The sequence below is a fragment of the Bos javanicus genome, chromosome 3 (genome assembly GCF_032452875.1).
Source record: "Bos javanicus breed banteng chromosome 3, ARS-OSU_banteng_1.0, whole genome shotgun sequence".
Lineage (NCBI taxonomy): Eukaryota > Metazoa > Chordata > Mammalia > Artiodactyla > Bovidae > Bos > Bos javanicus.
Genome location: NC_083870.1, coordinates 80672855 through 80695836, shown reverse-complemented (window position 1 = coordinate 80695836; position 22982 = coordinate 80672855). Strand labels below are relative to the sequence as shown.

The window sequence follows — 22982 nt, the reverse complement described above, 5'->3', positions numbered from 1 at the left end:
TTAAATTCAAAAAAAAACTTTATTTATTTATTTGACTGCTCTGGGTCTTAGTTGCAGCATGTGGGGTCTAGTTCCCTGACCAGGATCGAATCCAGGCCCCTTGCGTTGGGAGTCTGGAGTCTTAACCACTGGACCACAGGGAAGTCCCTTCGTTTTCTTTTTAAAAACACATAAAATTTACCCTCTTAACAGTTATTAAAGTGTACATTACAGAACTGTTAAGTACAGTTTATTACTGTTTTTTTTAATTATGTTTATTACTGTTTTCACCTTGCATGACTGAGACTCTGTAACCACTGAACTCTCTATTTCCCCCTAGTTTTAAAAACTTTTACATTGAAATAATTTTAGATTTACAGAAGACCTTCAAGGACAGTACAGAGAGCTCTCATGTATCTTTGTTCAACTTTTGCTAATACTAACACTGTGGCATTTTTTAAATTGACCCAAGGGAATAATCATTGATTCTTCATCAAATAATCCCAAGGGCCCAACCATGTGCCAGGCAGTAAGTAACTCCGCTGGTGCCTGTGCCTACACATCTCTGTTACCCCTCTGACTTCTGACTCTGTACTGCACTCTCCCTGGCACTCCCCTCACCAAAGGCAAGGGAATGGAATTCAGAAAAAACTATCCAAACAAAAGTTTCTTCCTCCCAGTAAGAATTCTTAAGTCACTACTGATGAGCCTAAAGCCATAAAAAGAGTTATTTTTAAATGAGTACAGAATCTCTGGGAAATCTCAAATAAGAAAGAATATTAATGAGGAAAACAAATATAAGCAAACACTGTATCAGTGTTAGCTATATACACAGGAACCATGTCAAGCCTTTTACCTATATTACTCTTCATTTATTTATACTCATTTAATCCTGAACCATCCCATAAAGTTCAGTTCAGCTGCTCAGTCCTGTCCGACTCTTTGCCACCCCATGGACTGCAGCATGCCAGGCTTCCCTGTCCATCACCGATTCCTGGAGCTTGCTCAAACTCATGTCCACTGAGTCGGTGATGCCATCCAACCATCTCATCCTCTTTCGTCCCCTTCTCCTCCCACCTTCAATCTTGCCCAGCATCAGGGTCTTTTCCAATGAATCAGTTCTTCGTATCAGGTGGCCAAAGTATTGGAGTTTCAGCTTCAGCATCAGTCCTTCCAATGAATATTCAGGACTGATTTCCTTTAGGATGGACTGGTTGGATCTCCTTGCTGTCTAAGGGAGTCTCAAGAGTCTTCTCCAACACCGCAATTCAAAAGCATCAATTCTTCAGCACTCAGCTTTCTTTATAGTCCAACTCTCACACCCATACATGACTACTGGAAAAACCATAGCTTTGACTAGAAGGACCTTTGTTGGCAAAGTAACATCTCTGCTTTTTAATATGCTCTCTAGGTTTGTCATAGTGGGTAATATTATTATTCCCACTTTATAACCCAGGTGCAAAGAAGTTTAATTTTACAGAGAGATCCACAGCCATTGATAATACTTCCCTTACCTGGGAAGATAAGAATGTAGGGCTCCCTCCCACCCTCTGCTTTGAATGTCTAAATTCAATGGCCATCCTCCAGACGTCAAATCTGACCAGTCTCTAGCTCAGCAAAACTACTGGCAAGTACCACATTTGTCAGTCCCTGAGTAATCTTTGTAAAGAGTGATGTGTCTGTCCCTCTCTTACACATGTTTCCAGGCGAAGTAAAGAAACTTTTGAAGGACTTGCACACACAGCCTAACAGCAGGATTCTGGAAGGCCTTTCACATGTGTTTTCATGATGACCTGGGTCATCACCCACCTCCCACCTGTACCCTCCACTCGGGCTCACTCTTCAATGGAAATTCAATCGTGTCAGACTCCTTGCGGAATTCCACTTTCTTCACCAGAAATACAAAGGACACACTGGGCACTCTTGGTGCTCATGCTGCTCTACCACAGAGACTCTCCACAAAACCATGGCGACGGAATTCACTTCACAGTATCACGTCTCTCACAACCCGGTAGGATGGAGAGTACAAGAAGAGCATCGTGTATTTCTGGCACCACAAAACCAAACTATTTGCTTCACCAAACATGCTGCTCTAAGTTAAAGCTTTTGCTTTAGAAGAATCCTTGGTTTGCCTTCAGACTCGCATTGTTTCATACTGAAGTGACTAACTTCGAATCATTCAAATCTGGTCTTTAGGATTTTCAGGCAGTACAGACCGCACAATTACTATATAAATTCTTTGCCATCTGAACCACCAGGGAAGCCCAAGAATACTGGAGTGGGTATCCTATCTCTTCTCCAGGGGATCTCCCCGACCTAGGAACAGAACCGGGGTCGCCTGCATTGTGGGTGAATTCTTCACCAGCTGAGGCACCAGGGAAGCCCATATATATGGGTACTCTCCAAGGATACAAACACACCAACGAGACGCAGCCAAGGGCCTAACGCAGGTCCACCTCTGAAACTAGGCAGCTGGCAAAAACAACTGAGACACTATTAGGACTCCTAAACAGGAGGAAAGAGAAACACTGACCAAAACCCAGGAAGGACAGAGCATCTTAGGAAGCCAGAAAACACATGGAGAAACAGGAAAGGACCAAAAGCAGCCTCTGTTCCTGGTCACGAACTGAGATCAGGGCGGAAGGGCTTCCGTGGGAGCCGAAGCGCCATCGCTCAAATGCCCTGAACACTGGTCCCTGCTCAATAAACGGCACAAAGGCACAACATGTGCTGCTGTTTAGAGAAAGGGAGGGCACAGGGTGGGGGCAGCCACAAGCAAGGGAATGAGGCAGTAAAGAGCTGGTGTTCTCATTGGCAGTACCTGGTGTCACTGCAAACAGAAGCTGCAGTGACTCATCAAGGTGAACTCAGAGAACAACAAAGAAAAAACAGTAAAGGAAGAGCCTGGCATTTCAGTTACAAGAGGTGTAGGGATCTTGGGTCATGGATCCCCATGAGTGCCTCCTCAACCCTGAAGTTTGTAAGGCTCTGTCCTCTGGAGATTTTTCTGATAGCTTTCCCATCAACTGGACCTGAAGAATTCTGGCTAATTCTCAAAGTCCAGCTCAAATACCCCCCTCTTCTTTGTGAAGTCCTCTGCAGTCACTCTCTTCTCTGTGCTCCCACAGTATTTTATTAAACATGTTAATTACAACCTTAACTTGCTTTTTGCATGTATCACCCACCACACTATACTAGGGGCTGAAACTCACAGTTAGTATTGAGAACATACTAGGCCCTCCATAAACAAATGAATTTTACAAGCAGGACCATCCAAGAGTCCCCAGGGCCATAACAGTTTGCAAGAAGAGTCAGGATCAACTTAAGAAAAGCAACTTGAAAACCAATTAGATCCCAACCATGGGGATGTGCAACCTCTCCCTTCCTAACTCCTCTAAAACAGGACTGAGGGAACTTCTCCCTTGATTGCCCTCTAGAAATGGGAATGAGAATGCACATGCAGCTGACATCTTGGGAGAGGACACCAAACAAATTAAACTAATTTTCAATCTCATAACCACTGTGACCAAACTAAAATATACTTTTAAAATACTTACAAAACAGTTTTCTAATCTTTTTCTTCCTCTGCTTATTAGAGAATGAAACATATAAGACTGATCTTGGTCCATTTTAAACCAAGCCTCCAACAGCTGGTCTCCCCCTCCTACTCAGCCTGAATGGGAAGTCATCTGATCTCTGGCAGTCATCTGCTCTTTGCCCAGCCTTTCCTACTGTGACAAAATACCTGAGATGCTGATGACAGGATCACCTACAACCATGATGGCTCATCTCTGATGCTAAGGGAGAAAAAGAGGGGAAGTCCCTGGAAAACCACTGCATGAGCCTTTATAATTTTGTTCAACAGATGTCAGAGCCATACAGGTGGACAAATAAATCAGGAAAGGCTGCAGTGTGACTTGACAGGATCCAGTAGGACCACCCTAGAACAGATCTGATAGAATAAGCGTGTGTCTGAACACCTAGGTCAGCTGCCCCAGAAAAAGAAGGTCCAAGGATACTCCCCTGCCCTCTTCACACAGCTCCCCTGGGGCCTAATCTCCTGGCCCCCAGCCTTACCCCACCAATATCAATACAGACATGGCAAGGGAGAGCCCAATGCCTAAATTAATGCCCAACAAAGAGGCAATTCCTAAGCTAAACTCCCTTTCGGGCTGAGTCACTTCTTTTACTTCCAAGTCTAAGATCAAAGACGTTAAGCAACACAGAGGAGAGGCAGGCGTTTATTAGAGAACCACAGGATTTCAAGGCTGGAATGGAGGCTACTAAACAAACATTCGCCCTCCTCCCTCAAGATAATAACTTTCGTTATTAGAGCGAACAAGTCTCTACCCTTATTCCCTCAACTCCAGAGGCCAAAAGGCTACAAGAGTATCCTTGTTAAGTCTCAAAAATTCTTGTATTGTAGAAGAACTATTCATCTTTAAGGGAAAATTCAGCTCTTGTTCCCATGAAATAAAAATGAGGCACCTATGCACTTGCCCATCAGCTGCCCAGACACCCAGGACTTTCACAAGCACGTCTGGGGAGGCGGGGACAAACGGAAGTGCTGAGAAGCAGTATAACTTCATGACGAGACTGCCTGGGTATGAATCCAGCTCCATCACTCACCAGCAGTGATCTTAAAAAGAGGGAAAATACTAGGACCAATCTCATGATTGTTAAGAGGGTTAAGTCAGTTTATCTCCTTACAACAGTTAAGTGCTATATCTCCTCCATAAATAAGGAGGTAGAGCCAACATTTCCCTAAACACATGTTATTCCACGAGAAGAATTTTCAGTGTGACAGCATAAAAGGCTGACATGATCTCCAACATTGAACCATTTCTTTAACCTACAAGAATGACCATTTATATATGGTTAAATCAAATAGGTATGAATAAGAACACAAAGCCGTGCATTTTTAACTTACCCTAAGTGCCTGAAAAAGTTCAGGCCTTTTACAGAAAATCCTTCAAATAACTGTGTTAAAAGAAAAAAAAAAAGGTGAGGGGTGGGGAGTGGGAGTGCTAAAATACCTGTGTGAAGCTGATCTTCCTCACCCAGTTTGGTCTGCAGGACCTTATGAAGGTTGAGCTATTTGGGGAGCTGACTGCCAAGCTGGCTCCCAGCCATTGCCTGCTACTTTGACAACTGCATTCCAAGACTACTAGTACTATCTGCAAAACCCCAAGCACCCACAGGAAGCTCAAAGGCTCAAGAGGCTCAAATGGAGTGACCAGAGAACTCCACGGCGTATTTCTCCTTCTAAGGGTGCTTCTGGCTTCCAGGGAACCACTTCATGTTTCTGACAAAGACACAGTCCTGACCAGCGCCATCTGGATTTCAGCCATCATTCTAGTTGTACCTGAAACTATTCAGAAAACTAGTTCCAAGGTTTCAGAGATCCAACACTGAGCATCTTTCATCTTAGAAAGTTTTTCCGTAAGTCTAAAACCTTAAAAAAAAATTAAAGAGAAAAGCACATCACTTATGCTAATGTTCCACTAAACAACACAAGCTCTCCTGGTACTAAATTTGCAACTTCCTGTCACTTTATAGTTATTTCAAAAAATTTTTAAAAATTAAGTTCAATTATGACACCAAAATGACCCTTTAGTAAAGAACTTTATGCTTTCAAACTCTGGTACTGGAGAAGACTCTTAAGAGTCCCTTGGATAGCAAGGAGATCAAACCAGTCAATTCCAAAGGAAATCAACCTTGAATATTCATTGGAAGGACTGAAGCTCCAATACTTTGGCCACCTGATACGAACACTCTGCAGAAGTTTGGAGTCACTATAGTAGTTCAGAGCTAACATACAACACAGTTTAAGGGTAAAAGCATGAGTTCCTGCAGTCAAACAAAAGTTACTCATATATAAGATGAAAAATGTACTTAATTACACCAAATCTTGGTTTCCTCATCTTTCAGTTCAGTTCAGCCACTCAAGTCGTGTCCGACTCTTTGTGACCCCATGAATCGCAGCACACCAGGCCTCCCTGTCCATCACCAACTCCTGGAGTTTACCCAAAGCCATGTCCATCAAGTCAGTGATGCGATCCAGCCATCTCATCCTCTGTCATCCCCTTCTCCTCCTGCCCCCAATCCCTCCCAGCATCAGAGTCTTTTCCAATCAGTCAACTCTTCGCATGAGGTAGCCAAAGTACTGGAGTTTCAGCTTTAGCATCAGTCCTTCCAAAGAACACCCAGGGCTGAACTCCTTTAGAATGGACTGGTTGGATCTCCTTGCAGTCCAAGGGACTCTTAAAAGTCTTCTCCAACACCACAGTTCAAAAGCATCAATTCTTCAGGGCTCAGCTTTCTTCACAGTCCAACTCTCACATCCATACATGACCACTGGAAAAACCATAGCCTTGACTAGACGGACCTTTGTTGGCAAAGTAATGTCTCTGCTTTTCAATATGCTATCTAGGTTGGTTATAGCTTTCCTTCCAAGGAGTAAGCGTCTTTTAATTTCATGGCTGCAGTCACCATCTGCAGATTTCGGACTGGGAATAATTCCATCTAACACACAAGGATTGGGCACATAGTAGATGCATAATCTGTAAGGTCAAGGTCAGGGATATAATCCCCACACAAAGTTTAAAACAAAAAACAACAACAAAAAAACCTCAAAGAAAACCACATGGTTTCAATCTGTACTTTGAAACTCTGATGTATTATACCACGAGTGTATATGTGTCATACAAGTCAATAAAAGGGGGACAGGAAATAAAAGAAAAACAACGTAGACTATGTGTCTCACTGCTGGGTGGCTCAATAGTATTCCTTTCTAAATAAAGACCAGCATGCAAGGATACTCTTTATGGTTTAATGGTGCTAAGCTGTACTATTTTGGAACACACATAAAATATGATTCAACAAAAAGGAATGTTGCAGAAATATCACACAAATAATCATTAACATTACATGTTTCCATGTCTTTTCACTTAACACTAAGTATAAAATGACTAGATGCCAAGAAGTCTGCAAATCCTATAAGAAAACAGGGAAGGTGACAAAAACTATAGAAAGGACAAGAATTCTAGTCCAAATCTAGTTAGAATGAAACAAATACACTGTGTTGTGTATATATACAACTCAATAGACCCTGGAAGATATTCCTATGACAATAATCATAAGAGCCATAATTTAGGGAAGATCTATTTTTTATCAAGTTTTTCAAACTTGTTTCTTAAAAAATTATAAAAGTGAAGTGAGATTTTCTGTTCCAAGGCAACAGAGTCAATAACTGATAAAAATTAAATTTAAACCCAGGTCTTTCTATTTCAAATCCATGCTATGAGCACAGGGCTTACCATAACTTATGTTCATAATTGAACCTGACTAATAAAGAAAAATAAATTGTATTCAGTTACCTCAATGCAAAGGCTGTACAGCAAATATTTTCAAACTTTTTCAAAGTTATGTTTTTAACATATGGTCATTATAACTAAATTCTCACTCATCTAGAAAACTTGTTTATCCCAAAATGATTCACCCCTAAGGGTTCAAAAGAGCTAAGAATTTACTGTAACTTGATCCATATTTGAAAAAAAAAATTATACCTTAACTCTATGGAAACATTTTTAAATACAGAACACAAAGAAATTACCAGAAATTCCTTCATTGGGACTTTTATTGAGGTTTAACTGCTTTTTACCATCTTAATAATCAGACATGAAAGGTAAAATCAGACATAAAAGGTAAAGTTATTTCAAATTGCCCTTGGTTGGAATGCAAAAAAAACTGGCCTCCTTTCAGAGTCCTCTGCTCCTCCTGCCCAAGAAATTGGGGCTGAAACAAGGTATTACATTCAAATTCCTACAAAGGAGCTTCATTTTATAGATGAAGAAACCAAAACTCAGAAGTATGAAATGACTTAAGTATGAAATGACTATGGTCTCAAAGTCAGTAACTATCAGATCTCCATATGAAATCAGGTACCTGACTCTATAAGGTTACTGGCAATGTCCAAATCTAAAGACCACATGAAGAGCCATGTCACGGTCAGCCATGTCCCATCAGTGCCCCAACACACACACGCGCACCCACACGCTCACACACACACGGATTTCCAGGAAACTCTCTTGCCAAGGCAGGGAAGATAGAGGTGGTATGGTATATGGATCTGCAGAAGCTGGATAAGCTGAAGTCCAGTCAGCCTACCTAGACCCACTGTATCAGCTTGGTGTCTTTTACTGGAAACAGGTTGCTAACAAATAAGAGAATGATCCAGAATTAGATAAAAATCCAAAAAGAGAAAAATTACCCCTCAAAAGAATACCTAAATGCAAATAAACTACCAAATTAGAAGAAAAGACTTAAGGTGTTTTATGAAGAACATCTGAACAATAAAATTTGATATACCTTAAATAGAAGCAGATTATTTGGCTATAAGAGATAAAGAGGACAGCAGACCCAGATTTTCATGGGGAAAGAAAACATGTTAACACGTTCTGCAGCAATTTATTGCTGCTTCACAGTGGATGAAAAGAACTATGCTGCTTTCTTCCAGCTATCTGCTGGAGAACCAGAGTAGGCCATTTTGATGCTCAAGGAGAATACATGAAATTTTTGGCACAGCGGAACAGTGGTATTCTCTAGAAACTAATACACTACTTGTAGAAGTCCTAAAGAAGGCTGAGCGTCCAAGAATTGATGCTTTCAAATTGCGGTGCTGGAGAAGACTCCTGAGAGTCCCTTGGACTGCATGCAAGGAGATCAAAGCAGTCAATCCTAAAGGAAATCAATCCAGAATACTCATTGTAAGGACTGACGCTGAAGCTGAAGCTCCAATACTTTGGCCACTTAATGCAAAGAGCCAACTCACTGGAAAAGATGCTGGGAAAGACTGAAAGCAAAAGGAGAAGGGGGTGGCAGAGGATAAGATGGTTAGATAGCATCACCAACTCAATGAACATGAATCTGAGCAAACTCTGGGAGATAGTGAAGGACAAAGGAGTCTAGCATACTGCAGTCCATGGGGTGGCAAAGAGTCAGACAGAACTTAGCAAATGAACAACAACAGAAAGTTCTAAACATAACTGAGCAGAAAACTACTACTGTTTACTTTCTGCACTTTTATTGTAGACTCAAAGCTAGGCTATCTTTCCTTTCCAAGATTATTTCTTCAGAATATTCTTCAGGTAAAGGGACAACAAAACTGGTGTTGACATGGAAGGAACTGTGAAAATGTGGACAAATCACATTCATCTTCTTTAACTGAACAAGAATAGTGGTTCAGTAACTCTTTATTAGCATACACACTCAACTGTAACCCAAATGAAAGTTTCATTTCCCAAATGCAACTATTTAGCATGCTCGACATGAATATGGTTCTTAGACTTTAAGCCAGATTACCAGTCAATGCCATGACTGCCTTAGAACTAATAACAGTAGACGACATAATTAGCTAAATATAATACATTTTTTATCCTAAAATTTTATATTGGGATTGGAGCAGAATGGGAGAAGAACATGTTATGGAGCCCAAACAGTTGCTTATACCACTTTCTTGTTCAAAGTAAAGTAATTATCCTAATTTTTGAAAAAAGAAAAAGACCAAATGAAAAATATCATAATGTGGAAAACATAGCATTACATGTGCTTTCTGTGTTTAATCATTAAAGAAATGACTGTATTTAATCCCTATCAAGATTTTTTTTTAATTTTTTTTTTTTAATGATTCAGTTCTATTTGGCTAATGGGAAATTACTCAAAAGTCAGAGAAGCTCTTTGGTTGGTTTTTCTAATTCTCCCAAAACCAAAATGCAACCTTTTATTATGTTGTGTTACCAGTTTAAGTGTTGTTATACAGCCTCAGGAATTCCTGGTCCCATCCTAATTAGTATTACAAACACTTACTCTCTAAATAGAACTTCATGGTTTATATCCACTTTCTCATCAGATCCTCCTTAGCAACTCTGGTTGAAGGTCAAATATGACTTCACGGAAGAAACTGAGTCAAAGAAAGGGTTAAGCTACCTCCTTAATATCACCCTGGCACCAATGGCCTGAAAATAGCCCAGGGCTCTAATGTCCTTTCTATAGGGCTTTGGTATAAATTTTAGTATGTATAAGAAAACAGAACAATTTTTGAAGACATGGATTTCAAGTCAGTACAAAGAATGATAATTTTTTTGTGGTGAGATAACTGGATAGTAAATTAGAAAAAAATATTAATAAAAATAACATTCATCTTACACCTTATACTAAAATATGTGTTCCATCATTTAAAAAATTCAAATATACCAAACACTACGTCTAAATACAGATAAACACCTACAATTAGGCAAGTCAAAAGGTCTCTCCAAAAAAAAAAAAAAAAAGGTCTCTCCAACATGACATCAAAAGTAGAAACCTTATAAAGAAATATTTGATAGTTTTAAGTACAAAAAATTTAAAATTTCTGTACCAACAGGCCATAAGTATATAAGCAAATAACCAGAAGAAAAATACTTGTACCACATATCACAAAAAATTAATATTCTTAATATATAGCTTATTTTAAAAATAAAGAAAAACACAACCACACCAGTAATAAAATGGACAAAGGGCTTAACAAGGTAATCCATAAAGAAAACATGAGTTCTCAACACGAAAAAAAAAAAATTTAAATATACCAATAACCAACTATCTATAGAGATTTATCATTTTTTTTACTAATAGACTGGAAATTTGCTTTAAATTATAATATCCACAAAATGATGCAACAAGTATTCTCCTTTAGAAATATAAACATGATGTGACTGTGTTAAAGATGGCAGAGTAGAAGGACAACGTGCACTTATCTTCTCCTGTGAGAACACCAAAATCGCAACTAGCTGCTGAGCAACCATCAACAGGAGAATGTTGGATCCCTGGATACCAAAAAAAGATACCCCACATCCAAGGGCAAAGGAGAAGCCACAACAAGATGGCAAACCATCTTTATATTTGTGATTTTCATAAAAACTTAATTCAGAGCATTCAAAACAGAAAAGGGAATGATGATGATGGAGGAAATTCACTTGTTCAAGATACTGATACTCCAGAGGTTGACTTACACCAATTACAGGTGAATACACTTAGGAGATACAAAAGACACTTCACACCCCCAACCAGACCAGGACTTAATAAAGCACAGCTTGTCAAGATAGTTGGTTGCAGTGAATGAAAAAGACATCTCAACGTATTTCATCTACTCAGTGAAGAAAGACAAGAACAAGTAAGCTCTCAAGGCTGATAGTAGTGTTCACTAGGAGAGATGGGTTTGAGACTAAGACTTGGATGTTCAAATGTTAAGACTGCTTACTTCTTTTTCACATGTAGAAATGTTCCTTGTGTATTTTTTCTACAGAAGATTTTCTCTGGTTTTATTTTCTTTGTTTTGACTCTAATAATTAGTTGGAAACTCATGTAAAGTGAGCTTTTCTAGATTAAAAACTATTTTAGATAAAGGTTATAACTATTTTTAAAATAGAAATATAAACATGTTTTGAACAGCAATTTGTAAATGCCATTTGACTTAAAAGTTCTAGCAATTTATTCTAAACAAGTAACAATGATATACAAAATTTAGCTATAAGAATCTTCAAAGTTATTTAAAATGGCTAACAAAACAATCTTAAATATTCATCCAGGAACACAGAATCATGATGAAGCCAATCTAATAGAATTCTATACTGAAAAAAATTATTATATATACACATATATAATTATGTATATATACACAAGTACCCCAAAGACTGTAACCCATCGGGATTCCCCAGGCAAGAATACTGGAGTGGATTGTCATGCCCTCCTCCAGGGGATCTTCCTAGCCCAGGAATCGAATCCAGGTCTCCCACATTGCAGGTGGATTCTTTTATCATCCGAGTCACCATATACAGATATATAAAATTACATATACATGTGTAATTACTGGAACATGGAACAATATTCACGATTTGCTAATAAATGGGGGCAAGGTTATAAAACATCATTCAGTGTATAAACACAATTTATTTTGGGCATGGACACATAAGACTGAGAGGATACTCACCAAAATACTGACTATGGCTAAGGGATTCCAAGTGGTTTTTATTCTTTTGTCTGGATTCTAAATCCTCGATAAATAGGAATAACGTTTGCCAAAAAAAAAAAAAAATGAATATCACTTCTCAAACCTAAGTAACTTCCAGGAAAGGAAGACAGCAGCCAAAATATTCTATGTAGAGAGCAACTGACTGTCCCCCCAGATCTACTTAGTGAATCAGACACACAATACAACCAGTCATTCCATCCTCAGATCCCAAGACAAAAGAGTAGATCAGAACGGCCAGAATGCCTAGGCTCATATCACAGTGTAACTGTGTCCTACTACTCAGGCTGAAAAACACTAGACTTGAACAGCCCACCACCATTTAGGAAATAGGGGATGGGATCTCCTTCCCTTGTACAACTCCCTCCACACTGACAAGCTGTTGTTCAGTCTTGAAGTCATGTGAGACTCTGCGACCCCAAAGACTGCAGCACACCAGGCTCCTCTGTCCTCTACTATGACAAGACAGCAGCTCAAAAAACAGTATGAAGGGTGGGGAAGAGCTTTCTTTAATGCAAAAAAATAAACAAATAAATGCCAATGTATGCAAAATGGTATGAATCCAATGGAGAGCAATTTAATATCGATAAAAATTATTTTTAAAGAAATTATAAATGCACTTATCTTTTAACACAACAACCCTAAGAATTTATTCAACCTTGTACATATGAGATTATACAAAGAAGCACTGTTTGCAGTAGTAAAAGCATAGAAACAAATAATGTATCCATGAATACGAAGACTGGTTAAGTAAACCATGGTACAGAACACAATGGAGCTCTGATACCTACATGCGTACAGGTATACACACACCCACACGAATCAACAGTCTAGTCTACGTCCTAATACAGAAAAGAAAAGCATACACTGTAAAACGAAAAAAGCAAAGTACAGAAAGTATATAGAGTATGCTTTCCTTTTGTATAAAAAGTAGAGAAGAATATATACTTGTGTATAATCATATCTGGACACTAGAAATGAATAAAAGCAGTTACTTAAATGGGCAGGAAAGGAAACTGCCAGTTTCAAAAGTAGAAGCAAGCCTTTCCCATCTGTACCGTTATACTGGTTTACTTTCTGAAGCATGTGAATTCAGTACCCATGTCAAACAGAGTATCAACACTACCACCACCAATAACAATAATTATAATGAAAAGTTCAAAATGCTTGCCAATAAAGCCTTGATAAGAAGGAAATGTGCCACCACAGAGGGAGGAGCATCAGAGCTGAGCAACAGATGTCACAAGGAGTCTCTTCTGCTTCTGCTGCACGGAGAAATGGTGAAACCATGTACAGATCACCTACCACAGGAAAGTTTTCTGCACAAGTTGTCTCATTAATACTCAAATTAACCCAAGCAGGTAAAACCAGCCACATTTCTGCAAATAAGCAAATGGGGGTACACAGTAAATGGCAAGGCATTAGGTCACGTGTCCAAAGTCACAGGGTTATCTATGACTGGAACTCCTGCTCTTACCTGTTGAAACCCTCAAAAGAAAAATATGTAAGTCTCAGTAAAAATAAAAATCCTCTAAGTCAGTCACTCATAACCACACTTCCTTCCGCAGTGTTTCCTCTAGTATTCTGTTTTCTGTTTTGTGAATAAATGTTTGCTAAATAAAACAAATACTACAGTAATAAAAGGATGGTCTGTATTTGCCAATTAATGAGCTCCAAGAAAAGTTAATTATGAGGAACATTATCAGATGATTTTTTTCCCCTTTCACTGAAGATTAACTATTGAAATGCATGTAAAATCTCTGAATGATGAACTTCACAGGAACTATAAATCATCTTTTCCAATAAGATGATAAAAAATGATGTTACTACATCAGGAAGGGAGTGAGGAAACAAATAGCAACTGACATTTATTGGACACTTACATACACCAGTCACTGTTCTAAGTGCTTTGAACATAAGGACTCACCTAATTCTCATAAAACGCTATGAAGTACTACTATTACATTCATTTAACAGATGAATAAACTGTGACAGGGAAAGTTAAATAACCTGTCCACACTGACTGTCCCAACACCACTGCACACACTGCTCCCTCAGTATTTCCGGGCTGGAGCAACTGAAAATGAACCAGAGAAAGCTCTTCACTAACAAATTCAATCGTGTAAGTTTTTATTCCAAGAAAAGGAGGCTTCAACTGACTGCCAAATGAATTGATAAGACAAAAAAAAAATTCAACCCCCTGATTTCAGCTATTTGGGCTACAGTCCAAGCCAGAGACGAAACCAACAAACAGGCGGTAAGGAATGAGGGTGAAAGACAAGGAGCAATGAGAAATGCGCTTCTTTCTCAACTTCTTGTAAATATTAAGTGAAAAGGTATCTCCACGGTCACACATCTGAAAAACAGTTGACTGAGTAATAGTCAACAGTTTCTTATTTTTGTTCTTCCAGAAAAGTAAAAAATAAGCAACATCAAGCAATTCTCAAACTTATCTGACCATAAATTTCTCTAGTCACAGTGCTTCTTGAGAACAAACCATACTTATGGGAAGCTATTGGACTAAAAGGATATTCAGTTGTTAAAAATCTATCAAACTTGGTGACTAATAATCCAGGAGAGATAGTCAAAATAAGCCCCTGCTTATGGCTTAAGTGACCAGTGAAGGTGATAATGACAAGGAGGTTAACATGAAGGGCAGACATTCTATGGAAAAACATAAACTTAGTTCTAGACCTGTTGAAGAGTTGTGTTTAAAAAAAAAAAAAAAAAACTGCCAGTTCACAAAACAACTGAAATCAGCGTCTCAAAGAGATATTTATATATCTATGTTCAGAGCAGCACTGTTCATAATTGTCAAAAGGTGAAAGCGACCCACGTGTCCACTGATGGATGAATGGATGAACAGAATGCGATACATACATTAAATAGAATAGTATTCAGTTTTTAAAAACAAGGAAATTCTAACACACACTGAAGCATGGATGAACCTTGAGAAAATTATACATTAATTACAAAAGGATAAATATTGTATGATTCCACTTAAATGAGGTACCTGGCTTAGTCAAATTCATAGAGACAGGAAGTAGAATGGGGGTTGCCAAGGGCTAGTGGGAGGGGAGGTTGGAGTGGAGAGGTTGTTGGTGGGTACAAAGTTTCAGTTTTACAAGATGAAAAGCATTCTGGAGACAGGCTACACAAAGATGTGAATGCACATAACACTACCAAACTGTAACTTATAAATGGTCAATTTTATGTTGTGTACTTTACCATAATCAACAAAAATTTTAACTGCCAATTCAAGACATTAGACACTTGCTGTCTTTATCTGTGTAGAAACTTCTCATCCCATGTGGTTCTAATGGATCTACGGATCACAGTGTCCTGCCCTGACCCCCACTGATGCCCCGGGTCTGACCAATCACTGTCCTTCTATGAGACCAAAGGGTGACCAAGCAAGAGTCCTTCAGAGAGATTTTACAAATGGAAGCCAGAAGAACACCACGTTGGGGCAGCAAATTGTTCTCTTTTGAGCCGGTGGGAGAAAAACCTCACTGTGGCAAGAAATGAGACCGGTGAAAGAAAAGCAGAAACAAGGAGGACTCCTAATGAAGAGGATCATCCTTGACATCACTGGAGCTCATAGATTCTCCTCCTCTCCCCTTAAGAAGCTCCAGTTACATGGGCCAAGAAATCCCAATACCTTTCCTGTGCAAACCTCCTCCCCCCCATCCTCAGACACCAAAAGAGAATAGGGACATCCAAAAGAAAAGTTCACTGAGCAATACAACCCTGAACAAGAATTTTCTCTCCAAAGCTTCTTTGGAAATTTTATCTGCAGTATCACATACTACAACAGTAGTACACAGTTCCATCATTTAGTAAGCCCAATTCCAAATATAACACAATTTTTGCTGTTGGTAAATACATCAACATGTTAGGTCAAAATACCATTATATTTCAGAAAAAAAATAATAATTGAAAAAACAATTATCAATCTAAATCTACCTAGATTATATAGAGAATGAGAGATATACAATGCATAAAACAGAAATAGATTTATAAATGTAAGTGTTTCTAAATTATCTCAAGTATAACATAAAAGAGAATATCTAAGCATTACTCTGAAAACTGAGGCTTTGGAGGAACATTCTAATACTAATGACAAAGAACAGAACAATACACAAATAAGATCTTTTATCTGTGCCTTATTTGAAGAACTTTGCCCTTTCCCTGTTGTTCAACTCTATGCTCCATAACTACAGGTTCCCTTGGTTTGGTTTTCACTAATAACTGACAAGGTCTAATTTTATTAAATATAAAGCTAATCAATAAGGTTTATGATTGCCTAGGTATAATGACTCTCTTGTGCAAACCAGGAGACATGGAAAAAGCAAATAAAAGGAGAAGAAATGGTGCTAGCTCTGCAGACTTTGTCTGACTTACACAAACGGGATATCTAAAAAGCTGTCATGCTTGGAATTAATGTCAAACCAGTTTCATATCTGGAATATGAAAGGCTCACAACATAGGCTGCAAGAGAGATGCCTGAAGCAAAATTTTACAAATAAACTGTGCTCCCTGGGGAGTGTAGTTGTGAACTTGTTATCACAAGACTTTGCAAAGATAAACTAGCCTTGTTGATTTCACTGAAGCAGACCTGACCAATAAAATAACTTCACAACACTGGGAATACTATCCATGTGAAATCTTTATAACCACTAATCAGGAAATGATCCATCTTCTGAAACTGCCTTGAGCCTCTCTCTTGTCATGAAAGATTAGTAGCCAGCATTTTAATCCTAAGAGGAAAAAAGAAAAGATGACCCTACTTCACTTGGAAGGGTTTTAAAGGTGCACTGCAGCACACGTTGTAAACATAAAAATAACAAAGCTTGTCTCTTCCACAGAATTATTTTCCAGCTATTTAAGGTGGCTTCATCTCACAGCTCCAGAGCAAATCTTGGAACCTGGCAGCCCAAAATGTTTACAGTGCTCTGGGGAAGATCTAACTGTTAGAAACACTGCTCAGGCATCCCACAGCCCACAGAACAATTTATTTGTCAAGAAACCTGCAGAACTTACTGTCTTAGAGAACCAACTGGGCAGCCATGGGATATTTCTGTTAAAGTACTGTGTATGCTTTCCAAATCATGGCATAAATAATACCCAAAATTTTAAAATTTGAGTAACTTTCATGCAACGATACCATATAGTCTCCTAATAATCAGAAAATTCCCCAAAAACGTAAGCACAAGATATATATAACAGGATTACTTATGGTAGGAAAAACAAACAATATCTATGCAACATATTTTAGAGCTAGGTAAACAAACTTTCATTCATTCATCCATCAGATCAGATCAGATCAGTCGCTCAGTCGTGTCCGACTCTTTGCAACCCCATGAATCGCAGCACACCAGGCCTCCCTGTCCATCACCAACTCAAGGAGTTCACTGAGACTCACGGCCATCGAGTCAGTGATGCCATCCTGCCATCTCATCCTCTGTCGTCCCCTTCTCCTCCTGCCCCCAATCCCTCCCAGCATCAGGGTCTTTTCCAATGAGTCAACTCTTCGCATGAGGTGGCCAAAGTACTGGAGTTTCAGCTTTAGCATCATTCTTTCCAAAGAAATCCCAGGGCTGATCCCAACCAGAATGCACTGGTTGGATCTCCTTGCAGTCCAAGGGACTCTCAAGAGTCTTCTCCAACACCACAGTTCAAAAGCATCAATTCTTTGGCGCTCAGCCTTCTTCATAGTCCAACTCTCACATCCATACATGACCACTGGAAAAACCACAGCCTTGACTAGACGGACCTTTGTTGGCAAAGTAATGTCTCTGCTTTTGAATATGCTATCTAGGTTGGTCATAACTTTCCTTCCAAGGAGTAAGCGTCTTTTAATTTCATGGCTGCAGTCACCATCTGTAGTGATTTTGGAGCCCAGAAAAATAAAGTCTGACACTGTTTCCACTGTTTCCCCATCTATTTTCCATGAAGTGATGGGACCGGGGGCCATGATCTTCGTTTTCTGAATGTTGAGCTTTAAGCCAACTTTTTCACTCTCCACTTTCACTTTCATCAAGAGGTTTTTGAGTTCCTCTTCACTTTCTGCCATAAGGGTGGTATCATCTGTATATCTGAGGTTATTGATATTTCTCCCGGCAATCTTGATTCCAATTTGTGTTTCTCCCAGTCCAGCATTTCTCATTCATCCATATCATATACCATAAAAAGGTGTTGCCCTAACCAAAATTTATTACCTGGTAGGGTGAGAAGTCACTTGGTGAGAAAACCAGACTGTAGCACTACATTCTATTATCTCCTAGAAATTTTTTTTAACTTACAGATTCATACATACACAAAACAAAGGCTGAAACCATAAACACTGAAACAGTAACAAAAGTGTTTATCTGAGTGACATCTTAGAAATATTATTTACTTCTAATTTTCATAAAATGCAAATATGTTATTTAATTTCTTTAAAATGCTAAATAAATTTCTAAAGAATTCAGCATTAGCTATAGCAAATTTCTAATGACTGCCTACAAAGAGCCAATGTTAGGCCCTGACTTCTCTAAAAGTAAATCCAAGAATGGTTAACAGTATTCTATTTGAAACTGTAACTACTTTTCAAACATAAATAGGATAAATAAATTATCTAAAATTAATCCAAACATAACTCTTTAGAGAAGCAACTAAAATGCAAAGGCCTAATGTCTCTAGAAAGAAAACCAAATATAGATTGATGTAGATCCCATAAAATACGTACCTTTCTTATATAAAATTTAAAAGTTACAAACAGTTTTCAATTCGCAGCCTGAATGAAGCTTTTTAATGTCTAAAGAAAAAGGTAAAAGGAAAAAAAATGAAAACTATTCTCTCCTCAGGGGCTCAAGTCAGGTTAAGCAGACTGCGCTGAAGCACTGTGTTTCAACCATACACACCTTGATTGAATTTCTTCCCAGTCTTCAATCCCACAGTGAGAATGTGCCAAGAGCAGGCCCTGCTACAAGAACAAGACGAGGACAGGCAGTTCTGACTCAGGTGTGTGGACAGAGCCTTGACAGTGTCCAGAGGCAGCAGGCCTGAGACCAGGCCTCCAGGAAGTTCTGTGGAACCAGGCAACAGAAGCACCTGTGAGCTGCTAGACTCAAGCAGACTGTGGGAGGGGAGGCATTACAGGCTGTGCTGTTTCCTAGAACCGGTTAAGAGCAGGGTGCAGGGGGTAAGGGAAGGGCATGGGGCTAACTCAAAATCGCTTTGCCTCTCTGAATTTCAGTTGTTTAATGTTTCAAATGAAAGTTGTACAAGAGAGCACTTTTTTATCAGTAATGACTTCTCTTTGTTTTTGCTGTTCTTAATACAACTGTTACATCCATTAAGGTCTAATTAGATTTGGTGTACTTTGTAAAGTGGCTTTTCTCCTGACAAAAGAAATAACATAAAAAAGAAATGCCAGTCAAACCACCAAACAGGCTTTCCACAAGTCTATCACCGGTATTCACGTGATCAATAAAACTCTATTATTGACCAGCTGCTCACCTGCAGGCACGAGGCTGACTGAGACTAGAAGTGTAAGTAAGACTGACTTGGCCCCTGACCTCTGCAACTTCCAGTGTGGTAAGGGCCCAAAACAACAGTTTAGTATCTCTTCTCCCACAAGACACTGCCCTTCATAATGTCCAGGGTAACGGGCTGAACCCTACATAATCCTAATTTCTCTCAGATAATCTCCAAATCTCCTATCCACAAATACATCTAGACTTCTCAGAACTATTTGAACAAATGGGTACATATTTAGTTACCCAAGCTCTCCATGTGACTACCTTCTGTATCATTTATGACTCAATCACAAATTGAGCAGATACTAAAGAGGTGGCCCGCAGACGTCTTGGCTGAGTCACTAAGTGCTCTGATTTTCTGTTGGAAAACTGGGAAAGGAAGTGCCCCTGGGTGGCTTTGCTTTCTTTGAACTCTTAAAATTATTATAAGATATTATGGTCATTGTGTAGCTACAAACCATTCAACAACAACTGCTAGAAAATGTCTATAAACTTAGAACTAAATATGCTGGCATTTCATAGCAGACCTGTCTCCATGGTCTCTTAAAACCATCAGAGCTATCAGTTCTAACCTGAGAAAAGTAAACAAGACTCCAAGCCAAGAAGGAACTCGTTTGACAGCTTTCCTTGCCTCCCAATAATCAAAGCAATATTCTCAGAAGTGTCTGGCTCCCAAATACCTTTAAATGTCTCCATTCAGCCTAGCATAAGCAGTATTTTCTTCTGATTGTTAACTGCACGGCAATATTCCTCTTTCAATGTTATCTGACATTGATTTTTTTAATTGAAATATATCTAGCTACAGAGAAGTATAAAAAATCATTGATATTTTTTTAAAGAGGACTAACTAGGTCTCCTCACAGGGTCCCAACTATGTGGCAAACACAATGGTAGCGGTTGGGGATACAAAGGTCAGCCACGGATGAGGACAGACAACTAAGCAAATTAGTGCAATAACGTGTGTACCATAAAGCAAGGCACATAAGCCTTAAAGTCTAGCAATGCGGGGAATATATTCCAACAAGTACACTGGTAGTCTCAAGTTTATAAACAGTTGGGTCTTTATAAAAATTCATTCCCAATTGGTTATTTGAAATTTGGAGCTCATTTCCCCCCAGTACACACTACTGTAAACGTGGTCAGGTTTCCAAGCCAACACACAAAAGACTAATTGAACACAAAATACCGGCAACACTATACAGCTGCCCTGCCAAATAAGCAGAAAATATTGCTGCAGCCAGAGAGAACCATGTTACCCAACCATTCTAAGCCTCAGTTTACGAATCTGAATGACTGGCACAGAATAGGCATTTCATAAATAATATTTGGTACGTTTTTTTCATTTGCTTGAGATTACACACCTTTAATTCTCCTTAGAATAAAAGCATCCATAGTTGGGATTATCATCATTATTAGAAAATGTTTGGGTTTTCACATAAAACAAAAAGAGATTTAAGTGTCTAGGCAAGAAATGTACACAGAAGGAGTTTGATGAAAGTGCACTACACATGAGAAAAGGGTAGCATGAACTAAAATGAAGTGCACAAGAAGAGCTTGGAGACAGAGGAAACAGGTTTATGATGTACGGAGGATTCTCCTGATCAGAGAAGATAGGAGACGGAACCTCAGGAACTTTCCAGTTGACTTATTGGCTGTCTATACAGAGAAGATGGAGGTTAACAAATAATAACAGTAGTAAAACCTTGTAGGATATTGGTATACAATTACACGTGCTCATTTAATCTTTACAATCCTATAAAGTAGGTATGCTATCCTTATTCTGAAGTAGGGAAAACTGAGGTTGAATAACTTACTAGTAAAATAAACTCAGTTTATAAAATCAAGTAGGATTCAAACCCACAGACACTGGTTCCAGATTTGGGAAGTCCGAACCATTATCTTATACTGATGCTTTTGTATATTAGTGGGAACCAGCTATTAACATAAGGGGGTTTCCTGCATTAGAAGTTTATAGCTTGAATAATAAAGTTCCCACTTATATAAACATTACATAATCATTTACAGACTTTTTGACAATGTTCAGTATCTGGGGTGGGAGTAGGTAACTAACATTTATTAAATGGTACTGAATCCCAGGCACTGTCTGAAACGGTGAACTAAGTTATTTAACCTTCACAAAACAGCCATGGTAACAGGTTCTAGTAAATCTACTTCACAGCTTCCATGATAGCTCAGTGGCAAAGAATCCGCCTGCAATGCAGGAGACCCCAGTTCAATTCCTGGGTCGGGAAGATCCCCTGGAGAAGGGATAGGCTACCCACTTCAGTATTCTTGGGCTTCCCTTGTGGCTCAGCTGGTAAAGAATCTGCCCGCAATGCGGGAGACCTGGTTTTGATCCCTGAGTTGGAAAGATCCTCTGGAGAAGGGAAAGACTATCCATACCAATATTATGGCCTGGAGAATTCATGAACTGTATAGGCCATGGGGGCGCAAAGAGTCGGACAACTGAGCAAATTTCACTTTCATAGTTGAGAGAAAGTGAGGATCAATTGGGAGCCCAAAATCACAGTGTCAGAGGAAAGCCTAAGACCAGCTCCTCCTGGTTCCAAGTCCAGAATGCTTTTCATCACACATCTAGAATACTCAGATCTAAACAGGTAATCATGGGACATGTTATACAATAACCAAGTAATATAAAGTAACAGAAAGTCGAGTTTGATTTTAAAATGTCAAAAATATTTCACTGGAAAATACTAAATTATCTTTAGGACTGCTAAATTAACCCAACTCACCCATCTCAATCTAATCTCCCAATTAGCCCATCTCACCTCACCCCTCATCCCCCCACAAAAAACAATCCTTTCAGATCTTCATTACTTAGCATCTAACAATACCAAACACAACACAGGTGGCTAGAGGCACTTCTCCTAAAGCCTGAAACTGCTCCAGAAGCATCAGGCTGGAAAGGAGGGTAGCACCACACTCCTTGGGTTCTCATGTAAATGCCAGAAATAAAAGGGAGGAAGTGACAAGACAATAGAAAGAAGGCCTTTTTAAGAGTTAAAGTGTCTTCCAGTTGGATCTCGGTAAAGCTAGGGGGGGAGAAGGAAGAGTAGAAAGCTTTTTTTTTTTTTAAATCAGAGTGCTGCAAATTTGAATTTCAACTATGCCATTAGCTTTGTTTGCTCATCTGGAAAATGATGCCATTAAGATTCACCTCTCTGGCTATTAAAAGATTAAATTAAATATCAAATGCAAAGCACGTAAACAGCTGACACGTAGTAAAAGCTTACTAATCTTGAGTCTCATCCTCTTGCTCCCCCTCCTTAGCACTTGACAAGATGTGCCACAGGCCCCACAAACCTGGGAGACGTGAGCTACCCGAAGGACAGGTTCCCCAAAAGAGCACAAGACACTCACATCAGGATTCCCGTACTGCCCCAGGGCCTTTTTCC

At 39.1% G+C, this 22982-nt stretch overlaps 1 protein-coding gene across 5 annotated transcripts in view; it reads right to left on the bottom strand.

Annotated features, from left to right (window-relative positions):
• JAK1 (Janus kinase 1) overlaps nucleotides 1-22982 on the bottom strand; it is a 139292-nt gene that overhangs the window by 104480 nt on the left and 11830 nt on the right. The window contains exon 1 of one of the 5 annotated variants that reach the window (XM_061411721.1): nucleotides 18949-22352. The exons of the other annotated variants lie outside the window; for them this stretch is intronic. The gene's annotated coding sequence lies outside the window, so the exon portion shown is untranslated. Of the gene's footprint in view, nucleotides 1-18948; nucleotides 22353-22982 lie in introns of those variants that run through there. 5 annotated transcript variants of the gene reach the window in all.